General features: G+C 32.7%; 1 protein-coding gene across 2 annotated transcripts in view; it reads left to right on the top strand.

Moving 5' to 3' along the window:
* Positions 1 to 5,501, top strand: part of LOC111631594 (E3 SUMO-protein ligase NSE2-like) — a 53,720-nt gene that overhangs the window by 1,796 nt on the left and 46,423 nt on the right. Inside the window, exon 1 of one of the 2 annotated variants that reach the window (XM_023375865.1) lies at positions 4,995 to 5,130. The exons of the other annotated variant lie outside the window; for it this stretch is intronic. The gene's annotated coding sequence lies outside the window, so the exon portion shown is untranslated. Of the gene's footprint in view, positions 1 to 4,994; positions 5,131 to 5,501 lie in introns of those variants that run through there. 2 annotated transcript variants of the gene reach the window in all.

Consider the following 5,501-nt stretch of genomic DNA (forward strand, 5'->3'; position numbering starts at 1 on the left):
TATATCTATATCTATATATATATAGATATATATAATAAATTTAACGAAATGTGGAAGTCAACATCATTCGCCATTTTTCTCGTTTTTTTTCCCGATATTCTGGCAGTCAGAGTTTGTGTTTCTCTCGAAAACGCCAGCAGTGCAGTCACTTCCGTCAGCATCCCACTGGATTCACAATGAAATTTTAAAAACGTCCAATATTTGAGGCAGATGACATTTTATTTCGTTAGAATTAAAACGGGTAGAGATTAATCTTAGGTAAATTATTTATATGTATAACAGAAAGTACCTAAAACTGTAACCGACCTAAGCGTGGAACGAAATCTTCCCAAAATTGACACTTGTAGTTATATTAATAGAAATATTAAAGACATTTGAAAGAAATTGACTAATTAATAGTTTCTCGGCCAAAGTCTTTTTTTTTTGTACGAACTTTTGAAAGTTTTTAATATATATATATATCACAGATGGCCNGTATATCTTTTAAGGCATTTATGTACCTTAGTTTATCATCATTGATAATTTGTCGTCGTAGACCGGATGGCCAAGCGGTCAAGATGGTAGCCTACCGCTCTGGAGGAACCAGGATCGAATCCGGATGGGTTAAGGAATCCTTAGGAAATTTTCGGGGGGGTAGTCCGTTCGGATATGTCGGGTCCAGTCCCTCACCACCCTGTGGCCCGATTGTGTGCCTTTCCGAACTCTAAATGGGCCTGCTATACTCTTATAGCAGGACCATTAGGATTTTCCCTCTTAATCCCCACAGAGTGGAAAGAGTAAAAAAAAATAATAATAATTTGTCGTCTTTATGTTTGTTAACTTTTATAAATCTTCTAATATAATACTTTAAAACTCTAAATTTATTCATTTATAACTTTTGCATTTCTTGTCAATCATCAGAAATACCTACTTTCAATTCATATACTTTGCACAAAAGAGAAGGGCCTCACAAAGATCTGTCGCCCGGAGCCTCGCAATGGTTAAGGCCGCCGCTGAACAGGGGTCGGCATAATCGGTATTGCACACGGGCGTTCAAATAGCTAGCGGCTTCCCTGATCGGAATAAGTGAAGAGGCAAATAGTAAAATGCCTATTTGTAAAATTTCAGCACAGATGATATTGTAAATAATCATTTTCATATCTTCTGCCGTTTTAAATATAATCAGTCTTATTCGATTACTCAGAATATCATTTTTAGATATTCAGAACAACTCCCCTAGCCAATTCTATTTCTTCCTTAGCATTCTGTGGTGCCCACCAGTGGTCAAATGGATAAAACCACTGAACAGTCAAAGTTGGTACTGGGTTCATGCCTCGCTAACAGGCTGGCCACGTTTCTCAGGCTTTCCTCACGTTAGTAACACCTAATTTAAGGACCAGTTCTCCTCAAAAGACGTCCGGGAGGCATCTTTCTTCGGCAGATTGCTCATGTATCGCGTTGCCGTAAACAAACAAGCCTAAATCGAAACCTTAGCATTCTGTACCTCAGTGAACGGTCTTGATCACATAAATTATAAGAAATTGACATATTTAGGCAATCGAAATTGCGAATTTGTAAAAGTTTTGCGTATCTCTGAAGGTAAATTTTTTTGAAACGTTGCTCAGGTATCATTAAACAATATAAAAGTAAAAGCTACTCAAATAGACACACAAAAAGAGAACAAGATACACATGTAAATTCAGTACGGAGGAAAAGGAAATATGAACAGTGTGGTCTCATTAAAATTGAGTTGCATGCTATTTCACTTTTTTATTATATCCAATTCTACTATAGAAACATTTATTATTACTTAAATTTCTTATCAAATATCCGATTATTCTGTTAAAAGATTGCGAATATTCTCTGTATACAATCTTATTTCTGTGTAAAAAAGTATTAAAAGTTTTTATGCAATTTTTCATTTACCAGAAAAAATATTTATCAAGTCAAATTTTAATTATTCTCCTCATTCAAAGTTTATAACACATTAAAAATGAGTCCTGCTCAATGTATTATAAATAGCCGCAGTATTTTGACTGTGCAAAGGTAGCATAAAATAGTTCATAAAATCTGGATTGATATTTGAAAGAAACGATTTTTTCGAATGATAACTCCAATCGAAGCCGTAGGCAGTAATTGTATATGGCTTCGATTGAAGTTATCGTTCGAATTGGTCAGCACGCATAATTAATATGCATGCTAACCAATATCAGTCTAAGAAATTTACGTAAAGTTAATTTGTAATGGCGATTTCTTTTATTATACAATAAAACCTCTGAATAATGGTCACTGATGAAAACATTAAAAAATGATCGTTGTTTGTTGATTATTTTGTATTCATTTTTGTTTTAAAAAATAAAAACATCAAAAAACGAACTCTGTTTAGATATTGCCATTCTGGAAGGTAAACGTTATTGGTAGTTCGACTATATTTAGAATAAGCTTTTCTATTCTTATTAGCACTTATTAGCTCTTATTATACTTTATAGTAAATTACTTTTGTAAATTAGCATACATAGAATATTTTAATATTGCATACAGTTTTCGCAAATTAATTATAATTGTTAAAGCTATTTGATAAAAATATAATAGTTACGTTTCTTTGAAAATCAATAATGCTTTCTTTAATATGTTATTGTATTAAAGAAAACATTACTTTATTTTAATTAGAAAAAGTTATTTTACTGTTAAAATTGTTATTTCATTTTATTTATAGTATGAATAATAATTTATTGTATATCATAAAAAATAAATTTTTTCTGACAAATATTAAAATTTCTGTCCATCTCTCGAATGTTGTAGTCTATTAAAATCGAACATTTAATATTTTATTTATAAGGTATTTTTATAATTATAAAAACATAATAGCAATGGTTTTGATGAATGGATGGAATAAGGCAACACAACACTGTAAGGGGGTACCTCCCGGTAGGTCCGGGTGGTACCCCTGCCCCTGGTGTTACACACGTGAAGAAAACAAGGCAATTCCACTTGACAGTTTGTTGATCAGGCGTGCCCTCGCGACCCAATGATTTTGAAATAACAGTTAAATTAAACTGTTCAGTTTTAGCTCTATGCCAATTATAAGAAACTTTATTACTATAATGCAANAATAATAATAATTTGTCGTCTTTATGTTTGTTAACTTTTATAAATCTTCTAATATAATACTTTAAAACTCTAAATTTATTCATTTATAACTTTTGCATTTCTTGTCAATCATCAGAAATACCTACTTTCAATTCATATACTTTGCACAAAAGAGAAGGGCCTCACAAAGATCTGTCGCCCGGAGCCTCGCAATGGTTAAGGCCGCCGCTGGACAGGGGTCGGCATAATCGGTATTGCACACGGGCGTTCAAATAGCTAGCGGCTCCCCTGATTCCAACAGGATAATGCTGCTATTCATGCATCAAAGTCAACTAAAAATTGGTACAACGCGTTACAGCATGAGTGGCTGCGACTGTGCGACATCTGGTGGTGGAACGTAGAAGTTCCTCGGGATGGCTGCGGTCTACAATCCCGGTATCAGATGAGTGTCTGATCGTTTTTTTTTGTCGCGAGATTACATTTAACGATTCTGTCCGAGTATCTTCAGAAAGTATATGTAAAAGAACAAACACGTGGAGTGTCGAAATCTGTAAAAGAATCCTGTAAAGAAAATAAACGGGCAAAGAAAATAAACGGATAAAGAAAGAACATAGGTGTATGTTATATGCTTATCCTCTTGTTGAGTTACACTCACCACGTGCATATCGTACACAATACATATTTCTTACGTATAAAGATTTTTATTTAAAAAATATTTAAATATATAAAACATATACAATGGCAATTGTATATGTTTTATATATTTAAATATTTTTTAGATAAATAGGAAGAATGACAATTGCTCATTCTTCCCATTTCTCTAAAAAATATTTAAATATGACAATTGCTCATTCTTCCTATTTCACCAAAATAATAATAAAAAGGAGGTTGACGACTGCATGAAAATTTACATACTAAATTATCATTTAACAGATTTGTTTTTTTCCCAACTTTTGGTGCTGGAGTTTATTTGTTTAACTGTTGTGTTTTGTAACACTGGCGCCAAAACAATATCAAACATTTTCAAACAAGGTCGCCTCCGTGCTTGTGAAATTGTGGATTGTCTACTGGAGCGAACGACGGATGGAAAACGGAAGCAAAGTATCTTTATCTTTGTTAAACGTTGCAACTTTATTTATACAATTAAGTGTAATGAAATTAAATAAAACTTTATTAGTTTTGTATAATACAATAAATGTTTTGCGATTTTATATATAAAAATAAAAAAGTAGCGTATTTTTAAGATTTTTAGCCTGAAGATAATTATCACTAGCCCAAAAAGTAGCGTGTCGCCCAATTTGAAATTTTTGTAACGAGGGCATATAAAAAGTAACCCAATCCGCTACTTATAGCCCAATCTGGCAATTATGTTTACTCTACCTCTATGGTGTTAATGATTATTAGTTCACTCGATATATTTCGCTAGAAGCGCTTCTGTCGGTCTCAGCCAGCCAATTTGTTCCTGCAACTAGACGCATGTCATAAGAAAATCCACTTAATTAATTAATGTCCACAAGGTGGGAAAAAATTAAACAAGAAACTAGACTTAGCAAGAATCATGGAATACTAAACATGGCTCTAGAGTCTAGAGTCTAGACTCTAGAGCCATGTTTAGTATTCCATGATTAGTATTGATACACCACTCTCACCTTTTTACAAATCTATTAATTCTTTCGATGGCATAATATACTGTAACAATATTCTTATTAATTTTCTTGAATGATAAATATATTTTTCTTGCTTTCATCAAAATTTTGAAATGATTGTTTTTACAAATAATATATAAATTTTTATGAAATAACTGATACACTGCATATAGTGTTTCGAAATTGATACGAAAATCTCTCGTTCCATCAAGATAAAAAAATTCAAATTTCGTTTCACAATTATTTCTAAATCGACATTGCGATGATTTCAAGAAGTTTAAGAAACATTTGAAATTATAAAGTGGTTTATTTCGTAATAATGGAGAGTTTAACGATGACAACAGATTTTGTCCAGATATTCTCTTCCATGGCTGCCACCGCATTTTGTAGTGGCCTTAGTGAAATGTAAACGCATGTAGGTATCTTTTAACTTTATATTAATGATTCGATATTCCTCTTTGCCACTATGTAAATCAGTGGCGTGCTGTGACATTTGACGATAGGGAAGCTGTGTTTATGTAAGAAGCCGACATCCAGGGGCAATCAGTTAATTGCGCGTCAGTGACGGTCTATGGTCCATTCGTATCGTTTATTCGATAAGCCAGTAAAAACCGTAGACTTCTCTAAATGCATTTTTAATATCACAATTACATTCCGAATCGCTAGCCACGATATAAGGGCTACAATTAAAAATAAAATAATAAAAACTTACTCGGTAAAATAAAATATGTGGTGGATGTACCGGTACATACAAAATATTCTTCAATTATATGAATATACTTTTAA

This window comes from Centruroides sculpturatus, unplaced genomic scaffold (assembly GCF_000671375.1).
Source record: "Centruroides sculpturatus isolate CEXI.00-Female unplaced genomic scaffold, Cexi_2.0 scaffold504, whole genome shotgun sequence".
NCBI lineage: Eukaryota > Metazoa > Arthropoda > Arachnida > Scorpiones > Buthidae > Centruroides > Centruroides sculpturatus.